This window comes from Sus scrofa, chromosome 9 (genome assembly GCF_054392235.1).
Source record: "Sus scrofa isolate SSC_HxYL_T2T_F1_AM1 chromosome 9, Sscrofa_HxYL_maternal_Yorkshire_Landrace_v2.0, whole genome shotgun sequence".
In the NCBI taxonomy this organism is placed as follows: domain Eukaryota; kingdom Metazoa; phylum Chordata; class Mammalia; order Artiodactyla; family Suidae; genus Sus; species Sus scrofa.
The window spans coordinates 45,563,991-45,578,101 of record NC_139391.1 but is presented as its reverse complement, the minus strand read 5'-3'; the positions used below and the strand labels follow the sequence as shown (position 1 = coordinate 45,578,101).

General features: G+C 44.6%; 1 protein-coding gene and 1 long non-coding RNA gene across 4 annotated transcripts in view; one reads left to right on the top strand and one right to left on the bottom strand.

Annotated features, from left to right (window-relative positions):
* IL10RA (interleukin 10 receptor subunit alpha) overlaps positions 1-14,111 on the bottom strand; it is a 926,736-nt gene that overhangs the window by 786,874 nt on the left and 125,751 nt on the right. The window lies entirely within an intron of this gene.
* Positions 1-14,111, top strand: part of LOC100622439 (small integral membrane protein 35) — a 118,876-nt gene that overhangs the window by 2,786 nt on the left and 101,979 nt on the right. Inside the window, exons 2-3 of one of the 3 annotated variants that reach the window (XR_014815410.1) lie at positions 1,712-1,758; positions 5,243-5,405. This is a non-coding gene — a long non-coding RNA (small integral membrane protein 35). Of the gene's footprint in view, positions 1-1,645; positions 1,759-5,242; positions 5,406-14,111 lie in introns of those variants that run through there. The other 2 variants (XR_014815409.1, XR_002335658.2) reach the window with 2 other exon arrangements.

Below are 14,111 nucleotides of genomic sequence, written 5' to 3'. Positions count from 1 at the left end.
TCACCCTGTTAAGGCCACGCTGACTCAACCGAATAAAAATACACATAAATTAAGGGTTCCTAATTTGAGTTGGTAGCAGGTACACAGACAAGATGGACTATTCTGATCTAGATGCTCTGTTAGATGCTGGTGTCACTAAAATGGGCTAAATATGGACCATATTCTTCAGGGAGTTACAGTTTCTTGTGACTAAAATTGAAATTTTCTTTTTTTTTTTTTTGTCTTTTTGTTGTTGTTGTTGCCATTTCTTGGGCCGCTCCTGCGGCATATGGAGGTTCCCAGGCTAGGGGTCCAATCGGAGCTGTAGCCACCAGCCTACGCCAGAGCCACAGCAACGCGGGATCCGAGCCGCGTCTGCAACCTACACCACAGCTCACGGCAATGCCGGATCGTTAACCCACTGAGCAAGGGCAGGGACTGAACCCGCAACCTCATGGTTCCTAGTCGGATTTGTTAACCACTGCGCCACGATGGGAACTCCTTTTTTTTTTTTTTTTTTTTTTTTGTCTTTTGAAATTTTCTAATATGATGTTCCTCCCTTGTGGGTTTCACGTCCTGGCTGCTTTCCACATCTCATTTGGAGGTGTTACATCTTACTTTGTGACTCTGGGTCCTTGAAGCCCTTTCCGTGCGGCTGGTGGCTGGGGAAGGAGAGAATGGAGATGGTGTGTTGGAAGTTTTACAGGCCAGGCCTGGAAGGACCACATCCCGTCCACAGGCTCCCCCAGACGGAGACTGGGAAACGTAGCTGGGAGAAAGTGAAATGTGTTTGGGGGAACACAGAGCAGCCTGTGAAATGACAGGGGTGCAAGTAGCTGCAAGGGGGTCAGTGGTGGCTGAAGTCTCCATGGTGTGGTGGGGAATGGAGCCAGGGACATTGGACAGCAGGCAGGGTAGGTAGGGCCCAGATGGTGCGGGGCCTGTAGGCCATGCTGGAAGTTTCATGTTTTATTTTGGAGGCAATGGGGAGCCCTTGGAAGATTTTAGCAGGGGAGAGACAGGACGGAGTTGGAGAGGGCCAGATAGGAGACTGTGAGGGTTGTCGAGCTGGTATGGTTGCCCAGGCAAGAGATGACAGCAGAAAGGGGATGAAGGCAAGTGTGCCTGTAAAAAAGGTGAAGGACTTACCGCCTGGAGAGAACGTCCAGGCTGCTGTGCAGGGAGGGGGGCCCGGGCTAAGGCCAGCCTTGTCCCTGAGGTGATGAGAGGAGCTGAGAGTCAGGGAAGGCTAAGGAGGTTGGCATTCGTGAGGCCTGAGACCTGCGGGTTGTCTGTGGTGGGGAGGTCTTCCTGTCTTCAGATGAGGGTTGATAGTTGGGCGTGGGAGGGAGCTACCTGAGGCCAGGGAGAGGACTGCCAGGAAGGGCGAGGGGAACCCTGGCTGGAGCTGGCAGAGGGCGGCCTTTAACCTCGCCCCACCACGGAGGCCATGCCCTTTGGAGACCCTTCCTCGTCCCCCACAACTTAGGAAGTTTTCCGTTCTACTTGGCGGTGACATTTCTCCTCCCGACCCTGCGAGGGCTCCAGGGAGGGTTCTCACCAGTCCTTTCTGGTGGTCGTCCTCAGTGTTAGGTGGCCTCCTCACACTAATGTGTGGCTCAGAAGCCCAAGACCCAGGGACCCTTTACAGCTCTCTCTTTTCCAGGACTTTGCAAGGGGAACCCCGTCTGCTTTGGCCTCCCTGACCCTCCATTCATCCCTTTGATTGCAGGAGGTTGCCGGACTCTGCCTGCGTCCCCCTCGCTCTACTCAGCAGCTGTAAGCCTCACTTCATCTTTCTTCTCTTTCTGGGATCACTGTCCTGTGCTGTCTGGCGTTTTTTGTCTGAAACCCATTTTGCATAACCCCCACCCCCAGTTGTATAGTTATATACAGTGGGAGAATAAATCCATTTCCTGTTATTCCATCTTTGTCAGAAGGAGTTCATGAAAACGTATGATCACACAAAAATTTGTACATGGATGTTTATAGAGATTTTACTTTGTCGTTGCCATCAGCAAGGAACAATCTAAATGTCCTTCACCTGATGAGTGAATGAACAAACGGTCGTACATCCATACAGTGGAAAGCTCTTCCGTAATAAAAAGTTTTAGGAGTTCCCCTTGTGGCTCATCGGGTTACGAACCCAACATAGTGTCCGTGAGGATGTAGATTTGATCCATAGCCTTGCTCAGTGGGTTGAGGATCTGGTGTTGCCCTGAGCTGTTGGTGTAGGTCACAGATGCGCTTGGACGCTGGGTGGCTGTGGTGGTGGCGTAGGCTGGCCGCTGCAGCTCCAATTTGACTCCTAGCCTGAGAACTTCCATATGCTGCAGGTGTGGCCATAAAACGAAAAAAAAAAAAAAGTTTCACATGCCAATATGGATGAATCACAAAAGCATTATGCTAAGTGAAAGAATTCAGACAAGAAGGCACCTACTATTTAGCTCCATTTAAATGACATCCTGAAAGAAGCAAAGCTATAGGGACAGAAAATAGATAAGTGGTTGCTATTGGCCATGGCGGGTGGGGAAGGCTACAAAGGTCAAGGGAGACTTTGAGGGGTGACAGAGCTGCGGTTGCTTGCTTGTGCATATTTGTCAAAATTGGAAGAACTCTACATTAAAAATGGCGACATTTATGTTGATATCTTTCAAAATTACAAAAAAATTACATAATGTCACTATTTTGCTCAGAACCTTCTAATTTGTCTTACTCATTCCTCACAATTGTCCAGAAGGCTCTACTGCTCTGGCCCCTGTTGCCTCTTTGAGATCTTTTAACCCTCTCTTTCTGCTGACTCACCCTGTGCTAGCCTCATTGTTCTGCTGTTCCTCCGAACGTCAGCCTCATCCTGTCTCGGGACCTTTGCACATGCTGTTCTTCTACTATGATGCTCTTCTCCCAGGTATCCACAAGGTTCATTCTCTTGGCAGTGTGAGCATCGCCAGAGAGCTTGTTAGAAATGCAGATGTGGAGTTTTCTGATGTCCTAGTAATTAAGAATTTGGCATTGTCACTGCTGTAGGTCACTACTGTGGCTTAGGTTCAGTCCTTGGCCTGGGAACTTCTGCATGTTATAGGCACTGTCAAAACAAAAAAACAAAAATCACAGAATTTCAGGCCCTACCCCCCCATTGACTGAGTCAGAATTTGCATTGTAACAAGTTTCCCAGGTGATTTTTCTGCAAGTTCAAGAAGTCATAGCCTAAAACTACACCTGTGGGTCCCGGGCCCAAACCCCATCCTTTCCCTAGGCATTGTTTGCCAGAGGGGGAGAAAATCTGGGATTTGTCCTGCTCTTGATCCCCTCTTGTTTTGGCTATAAAAGGGCCTTAAGCAGTGAGTATGGAGGCCTGTGGAAGCAAGAGATGGAGACCCAAGCTCTGTGTAGTCATGACTAAGGCAGGTGCTCATCCAGTTCTTAGCGTTGCCAGCCACCTTCCTACAACACATGTACATATTTATATCTCATTTCACTCCTAGAAGGCAGGGATAATTATCTCCCTTTTACCAATGATAAAGCCAAAGCATTGATTGGAGTTCCCAGTGTGGCTCTGTGGGTTAAGAACCTGACTAGTATCCACGAGGATGTGGGCTCCATCCTTGGCCTCACTCAGTGGGTTAAATGATCCAGTGTGGCCATGAGCTGTGATGTAGGTCACAGCTTGGATCTGGCATGGCTGTGGTGTAGGCCGGCCGCTGTAGCTCCAATTCAGTCCCTAGCCTGGCAATTTCCATATGTCATGGGTGTGGCCCTAAAAAGAAAAAAACAAAAACAAACTAAAGCATTGAGAATCTAAAAAAAATTTCCCCAAAACATATAACTATTAGGTAACAATTAACCCCAGTGCATTTTGAAAAGCAGACAAAATAGTTAATGATTTATAGATGTTTTTAAATAGTAATAATAATGATAATCACTAACATATCCTGAGTACTTTGCATATATTTGGTCCTTTTGAGACAGGCTGGGACCTGGGACCTAGGACTCTTTGCTGCAGTGCTTATACCTGGATAAAGGCCTCCTTGAGCAACAGAATACAAAGAAATTATAAGGGACTAAAAATAATTGCACAGTTGGGGCAAAGTATGAATAATAAGATAGAAAAAAGTCAAAACCCAACTGTTCCTTTTGAGATGCTGGAGCAAAAGCAGGGTACTGCGCATGATTCCTGCACACAGCACCACCAAGGCGGCGGGCCGACCACCTAAGCCCCCCATGGATCTGCTCCCACCCTCACCCCATTTAAGGGACTGGCTCCCCACCCCCTTTCCCCGGAGGAAAGGCAGCTGTTACTTGTTTTCCATCCCTCCTGTTGCAGCACAAGTTCCAATAAAGCCTGAATTCCTCATCTGATCTCATCAATTTCTATCTACTAAGGAGTCCCAGGGCCCAGTGGTAACAGTTTAACCCCTACAGCAATGAGGGAGGAGCCATTGTTATTCGTCCCATTTCACAGATAAGGAAGTAGAGACAGGGAAGTTGAGTATTTGCATAGGAAATGAGTCTGAAAAGATACGTATACAACTGAGACCGAGATTGCCTCTGCAGAGGGGGATCAGGGATTGGGGTGGGAATGGAAGACGGAACTTTAACTGTTTACTTGAAACCTTCAGTGTTGCTGGAATTTTTGTAATTATGCAATACCTTTATGATAAACATACACACCTGCACACACACGTACACAGTTTTGAGTTAAGGTGTGTTTGCCTCTAAAGCTCAGGTACTTTCCACTACAATGTCACCCCAAATCTCTCCCTTAAACTTCCTGTTCTGTCCTTTCTCACACTGTTCTCTGAACATAGAGCTTCTTCCGCTCCCCCGCCCCCGTTCCTTTGTGCTTGCTTTTCCCTCTAGCAACGCTCGCCTTCAGGAATGGGTACAGCTTATTCCGTCTGCAGCTCTGTTTCAGACATCCCTTACCCATGGCACGTGCACACACCTGTATCACAGTGCCGCCCACTTCATCCGAAAATTCTCCCCTGAGCCCCGCTCCCATGCCAATGGGCTGGGCTGTGTCCTCCCCTCCCCTTCCTCACGCCTCTCCAGGTTCCCAGCCCACGTTTGCACTCAGGGCTCCATCTTGGTCCCTGCAATGGCTTGCTTTTGGGTGGGGACTTTCTTGTAGAGATGGCTCTGGACCAGGTCTGAGCTCTGGTGTCAGGCTAGTCTTTCTGGGATACGGCTCTCTTTCTTCCTTGTAGAAAGGGGGCCGATCGTCTCCCTGCCCCCAGCCTCCTCACCACACCCTCCCTTCCAGAGACGATGCGGGTCAGCTGTGAGAGTCTCCGTGTTAGTCCCGTGACAATATCCTGCTGCCCTCTTGTTCTCCCTGTGGAACTACTGAGACTCAGGAGTGTCGAGTGCAAAGGTCAGCCCATCTCAGCACAAATCCAGATCAGAAGGAGCACAAGCACTTTCAGGTTAGCTGCTGAATGTCCCTCTAAAACATTCCATGTATATGTGCGTTGTGTCTGTGTATGCATAGAATATATATACTATATATTTTTCTTTCTTTTTTTTTTTTTTTGGCTTTTTGCTATTTCTTGGGCCGCTCCTGCGGCATATGGAGGTTCCCAGGCTAGGGGTCTAATCGGAGCCACAGCTGCCGGCCTACACCACAGCCACAGCAACATGGGATCTGAGCCATGTCTGCGACCAGCACCACAGCTCATGGCAACGCCGGATCGTTTACCCACTGAGCAAGGGCAGGGACCGAACCTGCAACCTCATGGTTCCTAGTCAGATTCGTTAACCACTGTGCCACGACGGGAACTCCTATTTTTCAGTATCTTTCTCTTTTATGTAAAATTTTTCCTTGTAATTTCTGCTTTGACCTATGAATTACTTAGAAGTGCTTTTAATATCACATATGCTTTTTAATTTCAAAGATTGTTGTTTGTTGTTGTCTCATAACTTAATAGCGTTGGTAGCGTGAGCCTGCAAGTCTGCGTGCCCGACACACAGTGAGGCCACACAAACTGAGATGTAGGAGTTCCAGAGCAGAGAAAGTTTTATTGCAGGGCCATGTAAGGAGATGGGTGGCTCATGTCCCCCAAATATCCCGAACTCCTGGAACCAAAATTGCAATGCATTTTTAAAGGCAAGGTGAGGGGACGGGTGTGATTAGTTGTTACAAACTTCTTGGTGCAGAAATCCTTTGTTCTTGCCGCTGTGCCCAGAGGTCAGATCATGACGCTTCAGAGGGGCCTAAAGTGGAGGGTGTGGGGGAAGGGTCTGCCCCAGAAAGGGGTCCTGCTGGGTAACCGCACTGCACTCAGAGAACTTAGCTGTTTGATAGTCTTTGACCAGTTTTCTTAGAAATGTAAATTCATCTTAACACTTATTCTGGGGTTCAATTCCAGGGAAGCGGGTGTTGTGGGAAAGGGCTGTGAGGCAGGGAAAGAGAAGCCAACTTCAGGTGATGTGTTACTGAGCTGACCCAAGCTCCATAAGCAACATGCAGATGGTTGCTGAATCACAGGGACTCTCTGGGGAACCAGGGCTTCTCTGAATAGTTTTATCCTGGGGAAGAAGGTGGTATAATTTATCTGCTGGCTCCCTCCTGTCTCCTGTTTTCCGTTATTCAACATTTATCCCACTGACAATAATTCCCATGTTTGGTTACTCAGCCTTTCCAGGCAGCCATGGGTACAGTGTGCTGGCTCTGGGTGCTGGAGGGTATGAGGAAGACCACCCAAGCCAAAGCCCAGCCTTGGCCCCAGGGGAGGTGGAGACCACGGTGGCATTAGGAGAAGAGGTGGTGGCAGTTGCCAGGGCTTTAGAAGCAGGGGAATGAAAGGGGCCAAAGCTGAGACACTTCCAACCCCCTCGCCCCCGCCCAGGGCAGGAAGCCAGGCCAGTAACTACATCCTAGAGGTGAGAGGATGAGGGATGCAGGCAAGGCTGAATGGAAATTGATGGGAGCACAAAATTGGGTGTGGTGGGTGCCCATACTGCTTTTGAACTAGGGATTGAGACTTTCTTTATGGGCTAGTATGTGCTGTATTTTTTTTCTCCCCACAAACGTGCTTGAGAAGGGTGCTTATGTTCAAAGCATTGAGTGCAAGGTTCTACACGTGTCTGTTATTCGATCTTATTACTTGGATTGTTTAATCATCTATGCTTTACTCATTTCATCTGTTTGATCTAACAATAACTTGAGAGATGTTGAAAATTTTCTCTGTGATGGTGGATTTGTCAATATCTCCTTGTAGTTCTATCAGTTTTTTTTTTTTTTTTTTTTTTTAGGGCTGTCACCGTGGCATATGGATATTCCAGGCTAGAGGTCGAATTGGAGCTACAGCTCCCAGCCTATACCACAGCCACAGCAATGCTGGATCGAAGCTGTGTCTGTGACCTACACCACAGCTCAGGGCAACATCAGGATCCCTGATCCACTGAGTGAGGAGGCCAGGGATCGAACCCTCATCCTCATGGATACTAGGCAGATTTGTTTCTGCTGCACCACAGTGGGGACTCCCTCTCTCAGTTTTTGAGGCTATTTTTATCTTGTGTTTCTATAATTTGAAACTACTGAGAAAAATTTCAGATATACACAAAAGTAGAAAGAATATCTATTGCCTAGATTTTGCACCTGTTGACATTTTGCCATATTTGTTTCAATTTTTTCCTCTTGAATTGCACATTGCGTCATTGTACCCCAAACTTCTGCATGCATCTCTAAAAATTAAGGATCTTTTTCTTAAGTGTAATGTCATAGTTACATTAACAATTCCTTATTATCCCAATACCCAGATTGTATTTGTATTTCCTCAGTTACCCTTTCACCCAAATGTTTTCTGGGGCTACTTGGTTCAAGTCAGGATCTGATTAAGGCCCACACCCTGTATTTGGTTGTTATATCTCTTAAGAATTTTTCATGACATTGACTTACTGAAGAGATTGAGTCATTTGTGTGGTAGAATATCCCACCTTCTGGATTTGTCTGTTAGTTTTTGAGTGGTGTCATTTAACTTAATCCTCTAAATCTTACATCTCCTAAAAACTGGAAACTGGATGCAAAGGTTTGGGTTAGCATTTTTGATAGGTTGCCTTAAGGCGATGCAATATGAGATGTACTTCATCTTCACGTTGGGAGGGAAAATCTTGTTATTCTACTATCAGTGGGTGAAGTGCTAACAGCCTGATCCCTTGATTTTGAAGTTAGCTCTTCCTCGAGATTAGCAAGAAAGCTCTGAGGGTGTGACTTGAACATTAAGTAAATATCCTGTTCTCCATCAACCTGTCGCTTAGTGGTTTTTAGCATCCATTGCTGATCTTTGCTGATCAGTTATTTCACTAGAAGATGCAAAAAGTTGTTTTCTATCAGCATCTACATCAATTAGCTATATTTTTCTGTAAAGAAGAGCTTCCCCTCACCATCTTGAGCCATCTTATTACCTGGAAGTAGATTTCTATGGCAAAACAGAAAAATGCTTATTTCTTTTCTCTTTAAATACCATTTCAGAACAAAGACTTGGTGTGATGGCCAACTCCTAGTGGTGACAAAGGGACTGCATTTTTTCTTCTTTTTGTTGAGAAGTTTTAACTTACCATATCTTCTTGGTGAATTGAAGCTTTTATGATTATGTAGTGACTCTTTTTATCCTAAAGTCAGTTTCTCCTTTTTGTCCTAAATCCCTGTTTTAAAAAGTATCAGATCCCCAGCTTAAATCTGTCCAAGTTTCTATATCTTTTTTCATCTTTTTTACTTTAATGGTTTATAATGTAATATTCTGGGTGGGTCTGTTATAAATAACATGTAGCCTGATTTTACATTTTTAATCCGTTGTACCTCTCTCTAAGTACTGGTTGGTGAATTTAACATTTATTGCGATTACGATATTTTTATTTTAAGCATCCTATTTTTTTGCATTCTATTTGGTCCACTTTCTATGCTTTCTTCTCTTTTAGCTCTCTTCCTCTTCCTTCTTTTGAGATTGTTGGATATTTTGTTTGTTTTTTCTTAATCTATTTCTTGTTCTTATTGTTTTGAAGTTAAGCATGTTATTTCCATTCTTTTGACAGTTATTCTTTTGGCCACTTAGAATACAGTACATACACCAGCATCCAAGATGGGAGAGGGATGTGTAAGAGCAGCTGATTCTCCGCAGTGAATTCAGGTCTCCCGACCTGCATGGGCTCCATCTCAGGAGGTGGTGAGCACATGCTAATGAACTTACCCAACACAGGAGAGAGAACAGGAGTCATTCTGGAAACATCACCTGGCTGCTGAACATTGGGAGATCTGAGTCACTACTGAGGCCATGATGGCCTGAGACTCAGGGACCTGGGAAGAGGACGGATGCTGAGGCAGTCCCTCTGGCCCCACTCCACTCTCCAGGTTCCTGACCTGGCAGGCCCACAGGCCTTGGCTCTCCTTAGCCTCCTGAAATGGGAGAGTGGGGAGCCTCCTGAAATGGGGGAGTGGGGAGCCTCCTGAAATGGGGGAGTGGGGAGCCTCCTCTTCTGCCCATCCTCCTCACATCAGCCTGCTCACTCGCTGTCTAAGAGCCAACCCCTCCAAACCACTGCCAGGCCTCTGGCCATCAGTGTTCCTGTCAGAGTACTGATTGCCAATAAAAGCGGTGCAACTGTTGATTGGAAAAAAAAGATAAAAATAAAGCACTCCAAAGAAAAAAGAATATCATACATATACTTTATGTAACATAACTTAATATTAAAAACTCCCTCTTGGGAGTTCCCGTCATGGCGCAGTGGTTAATGAATCCGACTAGGAACCATGAGGTTGCAGGTTCGGTCCCTGGTCTTGCTCAGTGGGTTAAGGATCCGGCATTGCTGTGAGCTGTGTGTAGGTTGCAGACGTGGCTCGGATCCTGCGTTGCTGTGGCTCTGGCGTAGGCTGGTGGCTACAGCTCCCATTAGACCCCTAGCCTGGGAAACTCCATATGCCTTGGGAGCAGCCCAAGAAATTGCAAAAAGACAAACAAAACAAAACAAAACAAAACAAAAAAACAACCAAAAACCAAAAAACTCCCTCTTGAAAACGTTAAGAACTTTGGAATACTTTAACTCCAACTAACCCCTCCTGACTTACACGCTGTTGCTATTGTGTATTTTAATTAGACTTTTTAAATTAAGCCACAAAATAGGAGTTCCCATAGTGGCTCAGTGGAAACAAATCCCACTAGTAACCATGAGGTTGTGAGTTGGATCCCTGGCCTCGCTCCTTGGGGTAAAGATCCGGCGTTGCCGTGAGCTATGGTGTAGTCACAGACATGGCTTGGATTCTGTGTTGCTGTGGCTGTGGTGTAGGCCGGCAGCTATAGCTCCGATTAGACCCCTAGCCTGGGAACCTCCATATGCCATGGGTGTGGCCCTAAAAAGAAAAAAAAAAAAAAAAAAAGGAAAAAAATTAAGCCACAAAATAGATGTTATTGTTATTTCTTGTTAACAAAGTTTTAGATTCATCTACTTTTTTTTTTTTTTACCAATTGCATCCTTTGCTAGTCTTTCTTGCATCTCAGTTCTTTTCAGTATCGTTTTCCTGCTCCCTAAAGTATATACTTTATATGTTTCTTTAGAGAAGATCTGTTGGTAGTAAACTCTCAGAGTTTGTTTTCCTAAAAATTCCTTTTTCCTTAAAATGATAGTTTTGTAGGGTTCACAATTTTTGGATTGACTGTTATCTCTTGGCACACTGAAATACAATTCCACGGTCTTCCTGTGCCTTTGTCGCTGTGAGGAAGTCTGCTGTTCGTCTAATTGTGGTACATTTGTGATACTATTGGGGATCTGGCTTTTCTCTTTACCTGCTTTAAAGTGTTTCTCTTCTTCTTTGCTATTATGCAGATTCACTCTACTGGGCCTAGGAGTGAAGATTTACTTTAATGTTTCCTCCTTGGTTGTATAAATATAAACTATGGTGGCATACGGCATATCTCTAGCAGATCACAGCTGCCTTCCAGAAAACGGTGAGAATGTTGTGACCCCTCAGAGGGGTGAGGTCAGGGAAGTTGCCCAGAGGAGTCTATGTTCCAGTTGATCTTTATGAACAAAATGTCCTGTGTGCCTTGTGAGCGTGACTTGTAGGATGCCTCGGGCAGCCTTTGTGCTGGTCACATGCGCACTCTCGTCCCAATAAAGTGTGCTCTTTCCCAAAGAATTTTTCATTTTAATCAGTTCTGGATAGACTCAGCTGTTAAGTTTTTGGATATTGCTTCTCTTTCATTCTTTCCATTCTCTCTCTCTCTGGAGTCTCTCGCTGGATGTATTAGACCTTATCTTTCCAGGCTCTCTTGTTCATAGCCTTGTTTTCTATTTTAAAATTTTCTTGTTTCTTGCTGCTACAAACTTACTAACTTCTTTTTTGTTTGTTTGTTTTTAGGGCTGTACCTGCAGCATAAGGGAGTTCCTGGGCTAAGGGTAGAATTGGAGCTGTAGCTGCAGGCTTATGCCACAGCAATACCAGAGCAGAGCCATATCTGTAACCTATACCACAGCTTGTGGCAATGCCAGATCCTTAACCCACTGAGTGAGGCTAGGGATTGAACCTGCATCCTTAAGGATACTAGTCAGGTTCTTAACCTGCTGAGCCACAACAGGAATTCCTGCAAACTTAGTACCTTCTTCAATCTATCTTCCAGTTCATGAATTCTCTCAATCTGTGTCTTAAATGCTATTTACCCCAAACCTTCAGTTTTTTTATTTATAATTATACTTGTTTTTTCTTTTCTTTTTCTCTGTGTTTAGACAAGTTAAAGTTTATTTTTCTCACCCAATGAGGCATCTGGGGAGGGAGGTGGGGAGGGAGGCAGGGAAGGTGCAGCAGCTCTAAGATGCCCTTGGACTCAGCCTCCTCCTCTAACTCCCTTCAGTGTCCTCTGGGCATGCAGATGCCATGCCCATGAAGTCATAATGTGGCTTCTCTAACCAGGCCTAGGGCCCCCCTTTAGGCCAGGCAGCGGGTGGTCCAAGGGGAGCCCAGAAACTTAGAAGCTTAGTTCCTTCCAGGACACTTTTTATCTCTAAGAGCTCTATTTGGTTGGTTCTTCTTCAAATCTGCCTGTCATTTTTGTTTGATTATTAAAACACTTTTTATCAGAACATGTCAAGTGTTGGTGAGAATGTGAAGAAATTGGAACCCTTATTCACTGTTGATCAGAATGTCAATGATGCAGCTGTTATGGGAAACAATAAAAAATTAAAAATAGAATTATCGTATAATCCATAAATTTCACTTCTGGGCATATACTCAAAAGAATTGAAAACAAGGTTTTGTACACTCATGTTCATTATTCACAATTGCCAAAAGGTGAAAGCAGCCCAATTTTTGACAGTAGACCAAAAAAAATGTGGTATAAACAGTGAGATATCATTCATCTTTAAAAAGGAAGGAAATTCTGACACATGCTACAACATAGATGAATCTTGAAGGCACTTTGCTAAGGGAAATAAGCCAGGCACAAAAGGGCAAATGCCATATAATTCCATTTATATGAGATATCTTGAGTCATGTGAGGTCAGGTTCATAGAAACCGAAAGTAGAATGGTGGCTGCCAGAGGCTGGGGGGAGGGGGAAAGCAGGGGGCGCGGGGGGGGGGGGGAATGATTCTTTAATAGGTACAGAGTGTTAGTTTCACAAGGTGAAAAAAGTTCTGGAGATGAATGGTGGTGATGTTTGCCCAGCAATGTGAATGTTCCCCATACCATTAAAGTGTATACTTAACAGTGGTTAGGATGATAAATTTTATGTTATATGGATTTTTACCACAGTTAAAAATAATTTTTAAAATATGGGAAAATAGTCATTTTTAATTAATGTAAACATTTCATATTGGATATATTTCACAGTATATCATTATTGTGATAGTTTATGGCATGAACTCTGAAGTCAGAATGGTCATGTTCAACTTATGAGTATGTAACCTCGGGCAAGGTGGTTAACCTCATCATGCCTTAGTCTTCTTAGCCATAAAATGGAGATAAGAACAGTACCTGTTTCATAGGTTTGAGTGATTATTAAATGAGTCAGTACCTGATGAAGCACTTGTTTTTTTTTTTTTTTTTTTTTTTTTTTTGAGGGGGCTGTGCCTGTGTCAGAAGAAAGCTCCTGCACTGGGGAATGATGAAATACTTAGAATAGTGCCCAGGACATAGAAATACTTTATTAGTTATTATTGTAATTACCTGATAATTCTAACATCTGAAATCCTTGAGGTTCTATTTTCTGGTTTTGATGATTTTCATATGCGGCATACGGTGGTTTTTCTTGTTTAAAATCTTGACTGATCTTTGATTGTGAGCTTCTATTTGGAGGATCTTGGGGTATCCCAAGGCTCTAAATTTGGGATGTTTTCCTCCTGCATTTGATCTGCCATCTGGGACCACATATGCCTCCTTTGATTGTCTCTGGTGCATGTGAGAGTCCCAGGTTCAGCTTCCCTACCTGCAGTGAGTCTGGGTTTAGTTCTGATCTCAGCCTTCATGTAAGTCTTTGTCCCTAGGGGACCCCAAGATTATAGTTAGCTGCTCCCAGATCTCCACCTTAGTTTCAGCTCATGATTCTGACAGTTTTATTGTATTTTGATTTTTTTTTTGCCTTTGAGGATTTATATTATTTACTAAGAACCTAATACACCATTAACAAGTCTTTTTTTTTTTTTTTTGGCTTTTTAGGGCTGCATGTGCGGCATATGGAGGTTCCCAGGCTAGGGGCCCAATTGGAACTGCAGCTGCTGGCCTATACCACAGCCACAGCAACTCAGAAGCCAAGCTGTGTCTGCCACCTACAACCACAACTCACAGCAACGCCGGATCCTTGACCACTGAGCGAGGCCAGGGATCAAACTCGCATCCTCATGGATACTAGTCAGATTAGTTTCTGCTGTACCGCAATGGGAACTCCCTAACAAGTCTATTTTATCCAGGATTTGACCCAGCTGTAGCAAGAGGGTCTTCAGAATACCTGGGCCTTCATCAAGCTACCAACTGGGCTAACTTCTCTGGCCATTTTGAGTGTAGGAATTTATTCATGTTTATATCCTCAGAACCCAGCATGGAGACTATCTCATACCTGGCAGATGATAAATATTTTGTTTATTTTATTTTTATTTTTATTTTTTTTTGCCATTTCTTGGGCCACTCCCGCGGCACATGGAGGTTCC